The 17,234-nt window shown below is 38.9% G+C and overlaps 1 protein-coding gene across 1 annotated transcript in view; it reads left to right on the top strand.

The window, feature by feature from the left end:
• The window catches only part of LRRD1 (leucine rich repeats and death domain containing 1), a 91,983-nt gene that overhangs the window by 23,506 nt on the left and 51,243 nt on the right, over positions 1 to 17,234 (top strand). The window lies entirely within an intron of this gene.

Below are 17,234 nucleotides of genomic sequence, written 5' to 3'. Positions count from 1 at the left end.
TAAACATCACTTTTGGTACATTGCTTTTCAATGGACAGACATCTTGACTCCCCGGTGGTCACGCTAATGATTTTTTTGAACACGGAGTGATCCTTATACTGCACTGATTTTATAGCTGCAGACATGTGGCCTACAATGATTGTTGAAATGGTGGCCATCTTCACATGCTGCGCAATAGAAGTGCGACTCATGACAAGTAACCACAAGTATTTCCAATCTACATTCAAGTGTGTCGTTTGAGAGGTCTAGCATAACTTATACCTCTGCAGCTATACAGTTTTACAGCTAACTTTGCAAATACCGCAAGCAGTGCAGAAACGGTTCAACTATTTTCCCTATGCTACAGCCAAAAGGATCTCATGGCAATTTATCTCGCCTTGCTGGATGAGCTAACAAACATTATGACTCCATTACCGTAACCCCGGTTACCACAGTTTATCCTCCTGACACAGATACTACTGTGATTGACTCTGTTAAAAATCCTGCATTACCATGCCGTATGGGTGGCAGTGCTTTGGGGCCCCAGCACCTGTCATCATTCGACCCTGATAGTATTGAAAATCTTGGCAGTGCATAAACTACAGGGATAGAGTCCTCACAAGTATTTCAGCTAACGAAAATGGAACATGTAGCCAAAATTCCAGCTACCAGTTTGAGAGATGTCGTATTGAGCAAAGCAGAGCAGTTAAATGGTTACCGAAAAGAAAAATCTACAGAATTGTCTGGCTCTCAAGGACTGTATATGCGATTTCCTACATGTACAACAGTATTCTGCATTGCTGACTTGTTCTTATACGGAGTTAAAGGGACAGTCAACACCAGAATTTTTGTTGTTTTAAAAGATAGATAATCCCTTTATTACCCATTCCCCAGTTTTGCATAACCAACACAGTTATAATAATACACTTTTTACCTCTGTGATTACCTTGTATCTAATTATCTTCTAACAGCCCCCTGATCACATGACATTTTATTTATTATCTATTGACTTTCATTTTAGCCAATTAGTGCAGTGTCTGCCACAAGCGTGATCACAATGTTATCTATAGGGTTTACCTGAACTAGCTCTCCCCTGCTGTGAAAAGCAAATACAAAAGCATGTGATTAGAGGCGGCCTTCAAGGGCTTAGAAATTATCATATGAGCCTTCCTAGGTCTAGCTTTCAACTAAGAATACAAAAAGAACAAAGCAAAATTGGTGATAAAAGTAAATTGGAAAGTTGTTTAAAATTACATGCCCTATTTGAAACATGAAAGTTTTTTTTGGACTTGACTGTCCTGTCCCTTTAAGATTGGCCATGTTGTAAACTGGCTGTCTAATTAACCTTATCTTGGACTTTCAACTATATTTTACCACACTGTGAGATTTTTCTTCTCTTTTTCAATTGCAGGATTGCTTTAGTTTTTAATTACTTCCAAGATTTGATCGCAACATTACTCATCTTTCCCTACACTGGATTTATTAGGGCAGTCTTGGGTCACTTATTACCTCATGTGAAAGTAAAATGTTGGATTACATTGTCTGTCTAAATTTGGGTTTACTTAAGCCCCAGCTGTAACTTTATGTTAAACAAAGTTATCTGTATCTCCACAATGCACACCACATCCATTTAAGTTTCTCTTTATGCAGTTTTATATTAGCTCGGGAAATGTTGTTCCTTGTTCTTTAGTACCTATGCCGAGATTTGAACCAAATAACAGGGGTACTGGGGTGATATTACTGTTTATTTCTATGTTCCTTTAAAAAGAGAGAGGTTGCCTATCCCCCTCCCCCCAAGCTTGTCTAATTAGAATATGACATTGCCTAAATGTTGCCTGATATATTTGTCCAAATATATCAAACGGCAGACTGAGGACTGATAATAAAATATTCAGAGATACAATGTAAATACCATCTGTCACCACTAGAGGGGAGTCAAGGATTGGTTACAGATTGATGCATACAGCAGGTGTACATGATCTTGTAGCTTACTCTATTTTATTTGCTCCTGTCTATTTCAAGCTGACCCTAGACCTGCTATCCACAAACACACTATAAGTGTATAGATTTAGCTCATAGGGGAGAGTATAATCAACAATCCCTGAGCACCTTGAACCAGCATATAACATATATTACTTTACTTACCACACCTAGGCCTAGATTTAGAGTTTGGCGGTAGCCGTGAAAACCAGCGTTAGAGGCTCCTAACGCTGGTTTTAGGCTACCACCGTTTTTTGGAATCAGTCAGGAAAGGGTCTAACGCTCACTTTTCAGCCGCGACTTTTCCATACCGCAGATCCCATTACGTCAATTGCGTATCCTATCTTTTCAATGGGATCTTTCTAACTCCGGTATTTAGAGTTGTGTCTGAAGTGAGCGTTAGAATTCTAACAACAAAACTCCAGCCGCAGAAAAAAGTCAGTAGTTAAGAGCTTTCTGGGCTAACGCCGGTTCATAAAGCTCTTAACTACTGTGCTCTAAAGCAGTGTTTTTCAACCAGTGTGCCGTGAGAGATCCTCAGGTGTGCCACGGCAGACTGACAACAGTGTGACATATTTTTTTAATTTTGCTTGTTTTTTACTCTGGGCCGTTTTTTTATTTTGAGTGAGATGATGACTGAGGATAACTGCAGTGGCAGCTCGCTTCCCCAACCTGTGTTCACACTTGGAAGGAAACCCCACAACACGTGCCTAGTGCTGGCTCTACACGCAGCACCACGCGACACTTCAATCCCCCATGCATGCTGGCGCAGCTTTGCTCCTCCTCCAGAACAGCATACCATGCTCCACATATAATCTTGTGCTCCACAGATAACATTTTTCCCAGTTTGCGGGGGTGTCTTTCATATTTTGAAATATTGGGAGGTATGTGAAAGGCTCATCAGGCAGACAGGCAGGCATCATTTACAACCATGACATATTGATATTCATTCACAGACAATCATTATGATTGTGAATGAATGTCAATATGTCACGTATAGTTTGTAGGAGGCATGGCATGACAGTACAGTATGTGTGTGTGTGTGTGTGTGTGTGTGTATATATATATATATATATATATATATATATATATGCATGCTGTATTAGGCTACAATGAGCGCTTTTGTAAAATTTTGGGATGGTGGTGTGCCGCAGGATTTTTAAATGTAAAAAAGTGTGCCACGGCAAAAAAAGGTTGAAAATCACTGCTCTAAAGTACACTAACACCCATAAACTACCTATGTACCCCTAAACCGAGGTCCCCCCACATCGCCGCCACTCGATTACATTTTTTAACCCCTAATCTGCCGACCGCCACCTACGTTATCCTTATGTACCCCTAATCTGCTGCCCCTAACACCGCCGACCCCTATATTATATTTATTAACCCCTAACCTGCCCCCCTCAACGTCGCCTCCACCTGCCTACACTTATTAACCCCTAATCTGCCGACCGCAAAGAGCCGCCACCTACGTTATCCTTATGTACCCCTAATCTGCTGCCCCTAACACCGCCGACCCCTATATTATATTTATTAACCCCTAATCTGCCCCCCTCAACGTCGCCTCCACCTGCCTACACTTATTAACCCCTAATCTGCCGAGCGGACCGCACCGCTACTATAATAAAGTTATTAACCCCTAATCCGCCTCACTCCCGCCTCAATAACCCTATAATAAATAGTATTAACCCCTAATCTGCCCTCCCTAAAATCGCCGACACCTAACTTCAAGTATTAACCCCTAATCTGCCGACTGGAGCTCACCGCTATTCTAATAAATGTATTAACCCCTAAAGCTAAGTCTAACCCTAACACTAACACCCCCCTAAGTTAAATATAATTTAAATCTAACGAAATAAATTAACTCTTATTAAATAAATTATTCCTATTTAAAGCTAAATACTTACCTGTAAAATAAATCCTAATATAGCTACAATATAAATTATAATTATATTATAGCTATTTTAGTATTTATATTTATTTTACAGGTAACTTTGTATTTATTTTAACCAGGTACAATAGCTATTAAATAGTTAAGAACTATTTAATAGCTAAAATAATTACAAAATTACCTGTAAAATAAATCCTAATCTAAGTTACAATTAAACCTAACACTACACTATTAATAAATAAATTAAATACAATTCCTACAAATAAATACAATTAAATAAACTAACTAAAGTACAAAAAATAAAAAAGAACTAAGTTACAAAAAATAAAAAAATATTTACAAACATTAGAAAAAAATTACAACAATTTTAAACTAATTACACCTACTCTAAGCCCCCTAATAAAATAACAAAGACCCCCAAAATAAAAAAATGCCCTACCCTATTCTAAATTACAAAAGTTCAAAGCTCTTTTACCTTACCAGCCCTGAACAGGGCCCTTTGCGGGGCATGCCCCAAAGAATTCAGCTCTTTTGCCTGTAAAAAAACACATACAATACCCCCCCCCCCCCAACATTACAACCCACCACCCACATACCCCTAATCTAACCCAAACCCCCCTTAAATAAACCTAACACTAAGCCCCTGAAGATCTCCCTACCTTGTCTTCACCTCACCGGGTATCACACCGATCGTTCCTGGCTCCAAAATCTTCATCCAACCCAAGCGGGGGCTAGACATCCATCATCCGATGGCTGAAGAGGTCCAGAAGAGGCTCCAAAATCTTCATCCTATCCGGGAAGAAGAGGCGATCCAGACCGGCAACCATCTTGATCCAAGCGGCATCTTCTATCTTCATCCGATAAGGACCGGCTCCATCGTGAAGACCTCCAGCGCGGATCAATCTTCTTCCGACGACGTCCAACTGAAGAATGACGGTTCCTTTAAGGGACGTCATCCAAGATGGCGTCCCTCGAATTCCGATTGGCTGATAGGATTCTATCAGCCAATCGGAATTAAGGTAGGAATATTCTGATTGGCTGATGGAATCAGCCAATCAGAATCAAGTTCAATCCGATTGGCTGATCCGATCAGCCAATCAGATTGAGCTCGCATTCTATTGGCTGATCGGAACAGCCAATAGAATGCGAGCTCAATCTGATTGGCTGATTCCATCAGCCAATCAGAATTTTCCTACCTTAATTCCGATTGGCTGATAGAATCCTATCAGCCAATCGGAATTCGAGGGACGCCATCTTGGATGACGTCCCTTAAAGGAACCGTCATTCGTCGGGAAGTCGTCTGTGAAGATGGATGTTCCGCGTCGGCGGGATGAACACGGATCCTGAAGAAAGAAGATTGAAGATGCCGTTGATAGAAGACTTCAGCCGGATCATGGACCTCTTCAGCTCCCGCTTGGATGAAGACTTCAGCTGGATCATGGACATCTTCAGCCCCCCGCTTGGGCTTGGATCACGACATCGGAGGAGCTCTTCTGGATCGATCGGTGAACCTGGTATGGTGAAGATAAGGTAGGAAGATCTTCAGGGGCTTAGTGTTAGGTTTATTTAAGGGGGGTTTGGGTTAGATTAGGGGTATGTGGGTGGTGGGTTGTAATGTTGGGGGGGTATTGTATGTGTTTTTTTAACAGGCAAAAGAGCTGAATTCTTTGGGGCATGCCCCGCAAAGGGCCCTGTTCAGGGCTGGTAAGGTAAAAGAGCTTTGAACTTTTGTAATTTAGAATAGGGTAGGGCATTTTTTTATTTTGGAGGTCTTTGTTATTTTATTAGGGGGCTTAGAGTAGGTGTAATTAGTTTAAAATTGTTGTAATTTTTTTCTAATGTTTGTAAATATTTTTTTATTTTTTGTAACTTAGTTCTTTTTTATTTTTGTACGTTAGTTTATTTAATTGTATTTATTTGTAGGAATTGTATTTAATTTATTTATTGATAGTGTAGTGTTAGGTTTAATTGTAGATAATTGTAGGTATTTTATTTAATTAATTTATTGATAGTGTAGTGTTAGGTTTAATTGTAACTTAGGTTAGGATTTATTTTACAGGTAATTTTGTAATTATTTTAACTATTTTAGCTATTAAATAGTTCTTAACTATTTAATAGCTATTGTACCTGGTTAAAATAAATACAAAGTTACCTGTAAAATAAATATAAATCCTAAAATAGCTATAATATAATTATAATTTATATTGTAGCTATATTAGGATTTATTTTTCAGGTAAGTATTTAGCTTTAAATAGGAATAATTTATTTAATAAGAGTTAATTTATTTCGTTAGATTTAAATTATATTTAACTTAGGGGGGTGTTAGTGTTAGGGTTAGACTTAGCTTTAGGGGTTAATACATTTATTAGAATAGCGGTGAGCTCCTGTCGGCAGATTAGGGGTTAATACTTGAAGTTAGGTGTCGGCAATGTTAGGGAGGGCAGATTAGGGGTTAATACTATTTATTATAGGGTTATTGAGGCGGGAGTGAGGCGGATTAGGGGTTAATACATTTATTATAGTAGCGCTCAGGTCCGGTCGGTAGATTAGGGGTTAATAAGTGTAGTTAGGTGGAGGCGACGTTGGGGGCGGCAGATTAGGGGTTAATAAATATAATATAGGGGTCGGCGTTGTTAGGGCAGCAGATTAGGGGTACATAGGGATAATGTAGGTGGCGGGGGTGTACGGAGCGGCAGAGTAGGGGTTAAAAATAATATGCAGGGGTCAGCAATAGCGGGGGCGGCAGATTAGGGGTTAATAAGTGTAAGGTTAGGGGTGTTTAGACTCGGGGTACATGTTAGAGTGTTAGGTGCAGACGTAGGAAGTGTTTCCCCATAGCAAACAATGGGGCTGCGTTAGGAGCTGAACGCGGCTTTTTTGCAGGTGTTAGGTTTTTTTTCAGCTCAAACAGCCCCATTGTTTCCTATGGGGGAATCGTGCACGAGCACGTTTTTGAAGCTGGCCGCGTACGTAAGCAACTCTGGTATCGAGAGTTGAAGTTGCGTTAAATATGCCCTTAATCACCGATAACCTTAAAAATCTTAACATAATATAAATAAAGACATATTTGGGTATAAAAACTTAAATAACATCATAAATAACGATTTGCAATGCTAACAAAATAACTTATTGCATTTACCCAAGCCTTATTATTGTGCTAGCCTCAAATTAAGATAACCTTTTCCAACCTTTTAAGGTTAACTTTTAAACTACGACCAGGCCGTCTTTTTGCTCAGTTGGACTTAGCAAGACGCTAAGTCCGTTCCATTCAAACTTATAACCAGCTCCAGGGGACCCCATGCCAGTGACGTGCGGTGAGGTCTAAGGCTGGTGAGGCAATAGATATGATATGCTGGAGAAACACATATACCGCGGGCCGCAAGTAACCCAAACAGGGCAGGTTTTAATTATCGATGAATAAAAATAATTACAAGAGCAGCACGGCAGTATTATTGAAACGAAATACCTTTATTTCACATGTAAGACATACATGCATGCAAGAATGAACAAAGCGTCTGACATGTTTCGCGCCCTCTAGTGGCGTTTCATCATAGACTGAGGATAATACTCTGAAGCCTACATTATATAACCGCCCAGGTAATTATAAACAAAACACCTGGCACTTATACAAAAACAGTTAAAAACAAAATGTACTTCATATTATTATACAATTTCTCAATATCAAACCTGAGGCAAGGGATATGTCAAAAATTATAATATTGATAGCAACACCATGATATTATTTTATACAGAAACAATTGTTTGCAAAGAAAAATATAAAAAATAAATAAATAAACAACTATTCATAGTGTTACTTAAATCCATATGTCCATATGAATCCTAATTTGCAATTTCCAAACATTCTGAATTAGTGAATTTGTAAATTTATATACTTCATATATCATAGAAGATGGATTTGTAAAGATTAAGGCCTAGATTTAGAGTTCGGCGGTAGCCGTCAAAACCAGCGTTAGAGGCTCCTAACGCTGGTTTTGGGCGCCCGCTGGTATTTGGAGTCAGTGATTAAAGGGTCTAACGCTCACTTTGCAGCCGCGACTTTTCCATACCGCAGATCCCCCTACGCCATTTGCGTAGCCTATCTTTTCAATGGGATCTTTCTAACGCCGGTATTTAGAGTCGTTTCTGCAGTGAGCGTTAGAGCTCTAACGACAAGATTCCAGCCGCCTGAAAATAGCAGGAGTTAAGAGCTTTCTGGCTAACGCCGGTTTATAAAGCTCTTAACTACTGTACCCTAAAGTACACTAACACCCATAAACTACCTATGTACCCCTAAACCGAGGTCCCCCCACATCGCCGCCACTCGATTAAAAATTTTAACCCCTAATCTGCCGACCGCCACCTACGTTATACTTATGTACCCCTAATCTGCTGCCCCTAACCCCGCCGACCCCTATATTACATTTATTAACCCCTAATCTGCCCCCCACAACATCGCCGCCAGCTACTTAAAATAATTAACCCCTAATCTTCCGACCGCAAAGCGCCGCCACCTACGTTATCCCTATGTACCCCTAATCTGCTACCCCTAACACCGCCGACCCCTATATTATATTTATTATCCCCTAATCTGCCCCCCTCAACGTCGCCGACACCTGCCTACACTTATTAACCCCTAATCTGCCGAGCGGACCGCACCGCTACTATAATAAAGTTATTAACCCCTAACCCGCCTCACTAACCCTATCATAAATAGTATTAACCCCTAATCTGCCCTCCCTAACATCGCCGACACCTAACTTCAATTATTAACCCCTAATCTTCCGATCGGAGCTCACCGCTATTCTAATAAATGTATTAACCCCTAAAGCTAAGTCTAAACCTAACACTAACACCCCCCTAACTTAAATATAATTTACATCTAACGAAATAAATTAACTCTTATTAAATAAATTAATCCTATTTAAAGCTAAATACTTACCTGTAAAATAAATCCTAATATAGCTACAATATAAATTATAATTACATTGTAGCTATTTTAGGATTAATATTTATTTTACAGGCAACTTGGTATTTATTTTAACTAGGTACAATAGCTATTAAATAGTTAAGAACTATTTAATAGTTACCTAGTTAAAATAATAACAAATTTACCTGTAAAATAAATCCTAACCTAAGATATAATTAAACCTAACACTACCCTATCAATAAAATAATTAAATAAACTACCTACAATTACCTACAATTAACCTAACACTACACTATCAATAAATTAAATAAACACAATTGCTACAAATAAATACAATTAAATAAACTAGCTAAAGTACAAAAAATAAAAAAGAACTAAGTTACAGTAAATAAAAAAATATTTACAAACATAAGAAAAATATTACAACAATTTTAAACTAATTACACCTACTCTAAGCCCCCTAATAAAATAACAAAGCCCCCCAAAATAATAAATTCCCTACCCTATTCTAAATTAAAAAAGTTACAAGCTCTTTTACCTTACCAGCCCTGAACAGGGCCCTTTGCGGGGCATGCCCCAAGAAGTTCAGCTCTTTTGCCTGTTAAAAAAAACATACAATACCCCCCCCCAACATTACAACCCACCACCCACATACCCCTAATCTAACCCAAAACCCCCCTTAAATAAACCTAACACTAAGCCCCTGAAGATCTTCCTACCTTGTCTTCACCATCCAGGTATCACCGATCCGTCCTGGCTCCAAGATCTTCATCCAACCCAAGCGGGGGTTGGCGATCCATAATCCGGTGCTGAAGAGGTCCAGAAGAGGCTCCAAAGTCTTCATCCTATCCGGCAAGAAGAGGACATCCGGACCGGCAAACATCTTCTCCAAGCCGCATCTTCTATCTTCTTCCATCCGGTGCGGAGCGGGTCCATCTTGAAGCAGGCGACGCGGATCCATCCTCTTCTTCCGATGTCTCCCTACGAATGACGGTTCCTTTAAGGGACGTCATCCAAGATGGCGTCCCTCGAATTCCGATTGGCTGATAGGATTCTATCAGCCAATCGGAATTAAGGTAGGAATTTTCTGATTGGCTGATGGAATCAGCCAATCAGAATCTAGTTCAATCCGATTGGCCGATCCAATCAGCCAATCAGATTGAGCTCGCATTCTATTGGCTGATCGGAACAGCCAATAGAATGCGAGCTCAATCTGATTGGCTGATTGGATCAGCCAATCGGATTGAACTTGATTCTGATTAGCTGATTCCATCAGCCAATCAGAAAATTCCTACCTTAATTCCGATTGGCTGATAGAATCCTATCAGCCAATCGGAATTCGAGGGACGCCATCTTGGATGACGTCCCTTAAAGGAACCGTCATTCGTCGGGAGACATCGGAAGAAGAGGATGGATCCGCGTCGCCTGCTTCAAGATGGACCCGCTCCGCACCGGATGGAAGAAGATCGAAGATGCCACTTGGAGAAGATGTTTGCCGGTCCGGATGTCCTCTTCTTGCCGGTTAGGAGGAAGACTTTGGACCCTCTTCTGGACTTCTTCAGTGGATGTCTAGCCCCCGCTTGGGTTGGATGAAGATATCGGAGCCAGGACGGATCGGTGAACCTGGTATGGTGAAGACAAGGTAGGAAGATCATCAGGGGATTAGTGTTAGGTTTATTTAAGGGTGGTTTGGGTTAGATTAGGGGTATGTGGGTGGTGGGTTGTAATGTTGGGGGGGGGTATTGTATGTTTTCTTTTACAGGCAAAAGAGCTGAACTTCTTGGGGCATGCCCCGCAAAGGGCCCTGTTCAGGGCTGGTAAGGTAACAGAGCTTGTAACTTTTTTAATTTAGAATAGGGTAGGGAATTTTTTATTTTGGGGGGCTTTGTTATTTTATTAGGGGGCTTAGAGTAGGTGTAATTAGTTTAAAATTGTTGTAATATTTTTCTTATGTTTGTAAATATTTTTTTATTTTCTGTAACTTAGTTCTTTTTTATTTTTTGTACTTTAGCTAGTTTATTTAATTGTATTTATTTGTAGCAATTGTATTTAATTTATTTATTGATAGTGTAGTGTTAGGTTAATTGTAGGTAATTGTAGGTAGTTTATTTAATTATTTTATTGATAGGGTAGTGTTAGGTTTAATTATATCTTAGGTTAGGATTTATTTTACAGGTAATTTTGTAATTATTTTAACTAGGTAACTATTAAATAGTTCTTAACTATTTAATAGCTATTGTTACCTAGTTAAAATAAATACCAAGTTGCCTGTAAAATAAATATTAATCCTAAAATAGCTAAAATATAATTATAATTTATATTGTAGCTATATTAGGGTTTATTTTACAGGTAAGTATTTAGCTTTAAATAGGATTAATTTATTTAATAAGAGTTAATTTATTTCGTTAGATGTAAATTATATTTAAGTTAGGGGGGTGTTAGTGTTAGGGTTAGACTTAGCTTTAGGGGTTAATACATTTATTAGAATAGCGGTGAGCTCCGATCGGAAGATTAGGGGTTAATAATTGAAGGTAGGTGTCGGCGATGTTAGGGAGGGCAGATTAGGGGTTAATACTATTTATGATAGGGTTAGTGAGGCGGATTAGGGGTTAATAACTTTATTATAGTAGCGCTCAGGTCCGCTCGGCAGATTAGGGGTTAATAAGTGTAGGTAGGTGTCGGCGACGTTGTGGGGGGCAGATTAGGGGTTAATAAATATAACATAGGGGTCGGCGATGTTAGGGCAGCAGATTAGGGGTACATAGGGATAACGTAGGTTGCGGCGGTTTACGGAGCGGAAGATTAGGGGTTAAAACTGTAATGCAGGGGTCAGCGATAGCGGGGGCGGCAGATTAGGGGTTAATAAGTGTAAGGTTAGGGGTGTTTAGACTCGGGGTACATGTTAGAGTGTTAGGTGCAGACTTAGGAAGTGTTTCCCCATAGAAAACAATGGGGCTGCGTTAGGAGCTGAACGCTGCTTTTTTGCAGGTGTTAGGTTTTTTTTCAGCTCAAACAGTCCCATTGTTTCCTATGGGAGAATCGTGCACGAGCACGTTTTTGATGCCGGCCGCGTCCGTAAGCAACTCTGGTATCGAGAGTTGCATTTGCGGTAAAAATGCCCTACGCTCCTTTTTTGGAGCCTAACGCAGCATTTGTTTGAACTCTCGATACCAGAGTTAAATTTATGGTGCGGCCAGAAAAAAGCCCGCGGAGCGTTAACAGCCCTTTTACCGCCGAACTCTAAATCTAGGCCTTAGAGATCTAAGCTTTATTAGCAAGAAAATTAGACTTGTGCTATTTGGCCAAGTATTTAAAGTGACAGTGCCACACACAAATGTCACAACAAATCCATTATCAAAAATGGAAGTTAAAATTAAGTGCCAGGTGTTTTGTTTATAATTACCTGGGCGGTTATATAATGTAGGCTTCAGAGTATTATCCTCAGTCTATGATGATGAAGCGCCACTAGAGGGCGCAAAACATGTCAGACGCTTTGTCCATTCTTGCATGCATGTAGTCTTACATGTGAAATAAAGGTATTTCGTTTCAATAATACTGCCGTGCTGCTCTTGTAATTATTTTTATGTATCCATAGCAGTTGGTTTCTGCTTTTTGAGCATTGCACCCTTTGCCCTTTTGCTAAGCCCTTATGCCGGTATTTGTGGCGTCTGACGTCACTATCGTGAGCCAAGGAGGCGCCCGGTATGGAGTTTGAAGCGGCGAGCCGACACGTTTTTAATTATCGATGAACCAGTGCATAGATTAAATAATAAGCTGATGGGTGAGGGCATGTTATTAACCATGGTGTTACTGATCAGCTGATTATTTTACCTTTGCACTGGTTCAGCTATAATGAAAACCTTACCTGTTGGGGGTACTTGAGGATACATTTAAGATACATTTCACTAAAGCTCTGAAATTGTAATCTGCACAACTTCAGAGCTTTTTCAGGCTGAGAAATTCTGTGAAGTATTTGTCAGAATTTAAATGCCTTGGGTAATAAAACAATGCAATATATAATATTTGAAAAAGCAGGCATCTAAGCTAAGGTGCTGATCCATTTTTGGTTCAGAACCTTGGTTGCTTTTGCTGATTGGTGGCTAAATGTAGCCAACAGCAAGCAAGCACTATCCAGGGTGCTGAACCAAAAATGGGCCAGCTCCTTAGCTTAGATGCCTGCTTTTCCAAATAAAGATAGCAAGAGAATGAATAAACAGTGATAATAGGAGTAAATTAGAAAGTTGCTTAAAAGTTGCATGCTCTATCTGAATCATGAAAAATACAATTTGGGTTTAGTATCCTTTTAACCATAAAACAATACCTCCATGATTAAACATGCTACCCATCTGCAGCATTTAGCATAACAATTTAATGAAAGTCACATCTATAATACAGATCAAATGAGCATTTTAGTGTAATTTTTTTTTTTTCAGCATTTTATGTTTAATCACAAATTTTCTTACTGTCAGTTTCAAATAGATCAGCATTGTGCTCTACAATACCCCAGTGCCACTCCAGGTGAAAATGTCAGTGGTTTTATGACTGCTCCTGACTGCTCAACTGACTGCATCATTTTGCAGGGATTTATTTTTACTCTAGAATGTCCCCTTAAAATATCTTAAAGGTACATATAATTTCTTTAAAACACACAGGACTACTCAGCGCTAGGTTCTGATGTTATGCCCAATATAATGCAATGTAAAGTAGTGATATAACAAATCTATACAATAGTAACAATAAAAATTGAAATAGATATGAAGCTTCCAAAATTTAGATGCGATAAAGTCCTCCACTCAAGTGGATATGATTAAAGTCAATATTTTGACCAAACAGTACCTTTAGCTCTCAAATGTAGAGCAGTATTGCTTCTGTTGAAACTGTTCAAAATTATGCTGTCAGCTTCCAAGATCTTTCTTTTTCTTCTCCTCCTCTCTGCTGCTCCTTTTAAATCCCTTCTTTCTCAAGGGATTATGGGATCCAGGATCCAGAGTATATTACCAAGAAAAACAAAGCGCAAAAAGAGAGAGGATTCAAGTGTAGTTATTAAACAACATGAATAGCGCAATAGGTAATGTATCTACTCACCAGAATTAGATAATAAAAATGCGCTTTGTTTTTCTTGGTAACATATAATTTCTTTGTTGCATCTAAAATGAGGCATTTTTAAATTGTCCTTTTTTTGTAAAAGATGTTCCTGTGCTAAATAGTTGTTTTATTTTTCTGCTTGTGAGGTGTGTCACTGTATGAAACACAAAAACAGAAGAAAATGGGGGCACAATGGTTGTTTTCTCTTTACAAAATGGTGCTTCCCTCATAATATCAGAAGGGCTTGTTTAAACTAAAAAAGGCTTATCATCCATATAAAAAAAATCAGCAAAGAAACAAGCTAAAAGTAGTTTTATATATATATATATATATATATATATATATATATATATATATATATATATATATATATATATATACAATTATTAATATATAGCTGTTTAAGCAACTATTGAAATATGTAGTACACATTTTTACACAACTGATTCATTGATACTTGAGTATGAATTGCTCACTAATAAAGACCATTCCCAGGCAGCCATACTGATTATTTATTACAGTATTAGTCAGTAGTTTACATATCTGCTAATTTGGGTTAAACTTGGTTGAATGCACAAAGACTGGAACCCATATACTAAACATAAATAGGGGGCTCAAAGGTCACTCACAACCTTAATTTTGTAATAATTGTAAATGCACTCGTCATTAATAAAAAAAAAATATTTGTTACCTTAGAATCATCAATACATATTTCCCCATGTCATTGGCTTATTGGGATGCATTTATATAAATGTGCTAAATACTGGCTGTTCATAACTCTCATTTTTGTGCACAGAGTCACACTCACAGCTGCTCAACAATATTAGAGACAACACACTCAGTTCTATACACAGTTGGTTGAGCTCTATAACATTTTGTACACTGCAATGTGATTATTACAACAATTTACTTTTTACTTTAATATACATTTTTTTTTTTTTTTTTATTTATTTATGACAAAGACAGAGAAGGTTGCTACAATCTCGGTTACCAAGTATAAAAACATGTGTCACAGTGAATATACATAATATATAAATACATACTTAGGTAAAATATCTGATTGTAGATGCCGGGACTAAACTCTGGATTACCCACTATGGGTAAATATTGTGAGACATAAGGAGAGATTCCCACCTCTGTGCACAGTCTTTGCCAGGCCACAATGACATTCTTGAAGGTACATAGGTAGAATATATTGGAAGGCAGTGACGTAAGAGGGCAATGCAGAAGAGCCTTTAACTGAAAGGGAACTACAGCCTGAGATTCCCAGGTAAAAGATGTAATCTGCTCCTTCTCAGTTAGCCAATCTAATGCAAATCTGGCTATAATAACCAGATTATATGTCTGGATATTAGGAAGTGCCAAGCCAGCTGCTGACTTGGAGTTCATAAGCTTAAAAGAGGCAATCCGTGGTCTCTTGCCATTCCATAGAAATTTGGAGCAGGCTTTATTGTATATAGTGATATCTTTTTTATGCAAGAACCACGGGATGTTTTGCAATATATAGAGGAGTTTTGGAAAGATAACTGATTTAATCAGGGTCACCCGAGCGGTTAATGAAATTGGTAACCTAGCCCAGTCCTCAAGCTTTTTCTTGCAGGAGTCCAGTACCATCCTATGATTTAATCTATACCATTCTTCCGAGTTTCTGGATAAACGTAAACCCAGATATGTAATCTGGGAAACTTCTTGAAAAGGATGTTTCGCATGTGGTGGCGAGTTTTTATGTATCCACATTGATTCCGATTTAGAAGTATTGATCTTAAATCCAGATATTTCCCCAAACTCTTGGGTAATCTTCTGTAGAATAGGCAGAGATACTTTAAGATTATATAGAAATATAAGGAGATCATCTGCGTATAGGAGAAGCACCAGTTTCTCCCCCGCCCATGGAATCCCCTCCAGTTCTTGTCGTAATCGGATAGCTAGGGGTTCTATACTGAGATTAAACAGGAAGGGTGAAAGAGGGCAACCCTGTCTAGTCCCTCTAAATAGATCAAATCGTTGTGTAGAAGTATTATTAACAATCACCGCAGAGGAGGGGGTACTATAGATCAAGCGTTTGTAGTTGGTAAAGGATCCTGTAAACCCAAATCGTTCCAGCGCAAAGAACAGATGGTCCCAACTGACCCTATCAAAAGCCTTCTCGGCATCAACCGTTAGAATGGCCTTGTCTATACTATCATCAGGTTCTGTAGATTTGTATTTATTCCAGAAAGATTCGATCAAGATCAGAAGTTTCCTCGTATTCTTTACGGGATTGCGTCCAGGCATGAAACCGGTTTGATTCTCATGAATTAGCTCGTCCATAAAGGGTTTCAGTCGTGAGGCTATGATAGCTGCTAACAATTTATAATCAGTGTTCAGGACCGAAATGGGTCTAAAGGAGCTTGGTAACTCAGGGTCCTTACCCTTTTTTAAGATCAACGAAATATTTGCAGAAGCAAAGAGAGAAGAACATTGAGTGTTCTCTGAGAAATAAAAATGAAATAACTTAGTTAATATAGGCATTACCTGTGGTTGTAAGATTCTGTAGTATTCGATAGGAAGAGCATCTGGGCCGGCAGCTTTGTTAGATTTCGCATTCTTAATTGCCCATGATATTTCCTCTTCAGTAATGGGTGCGTTAATAATGTCTCTAGCCTCTAAAGCAAGGCGTGGTACTTTAATCTTACTCCAGAATGCCTCTTTCTTATCTAAATCAAGGGGGTCTTGTCTATACAAAGTCTGAAAGAATTCAGAAAACACTTTTTCAATATCTACGTGCCTCGTATATCTCTTGTCTCCTTGTTTGATAGCAGTGATAGCATGTCTAGGCGAAAAGTTGGCTAACCTCGCTAAAAACTTCGCCGATCTGCCCGTGTAACCCCCATATCTAGCTTTCATTCTAATTTCTTCCTGGGCACTAACCTGTTTCATGTGTGTATCTCGAAGTGTCTTCGCTGTAGTGTAAGCCTCCCAGCTTTCTCTGGTATGCCTACTGACATAGGATCTATAAGTATTCTTGACGCGATTGGCTAATTGTCTAGCCACTGAACTACAATGTTTTGACCAATAGAGTGTATAAGATTTAATCTCTCCGCGTAGGACGGCCTTGGAGGCTTCCCAAAATATCACAATTTTATCTATATAATTGCCATTATTATTAAGATAATCCGCCCACTTTAAACGTAAATGTTGCTGGAATTTAATGTTGTTGCATAGATATCTAGGGAAGGAAATATGGTTTGCTCCCGACCGCTTCTGGCCAATATCAAGATTTAGTATTATGACAGCATGGTCGGAGATAACAATATCTTCGATTCCAGAGACCCAGTTCCGGCCAAGCATTGTTTCTGATATCAGAAAATAGTCAAGCCGGGAGAATGAACG

The sequence above is a fragment of the Bombina bombina genome, chromosome 5 (genome assembly GCF_027579735.1).
Source record: "Bombina bombina isolate aBomBom1 chromosome 5, aBomBom1.pri, whole genome shotgun sequence".
Classification (NCBI taxonomy): Eukaryota; Metazoa; Chordata; class Amphibia; order Anura; family Bombinatoridae; genus Bombina; species Bombina bombina.
Note: the sequence above shows the minus strand (reverse complement) of the source record. Positions and strands in the feature narration are given on the sequence as shown.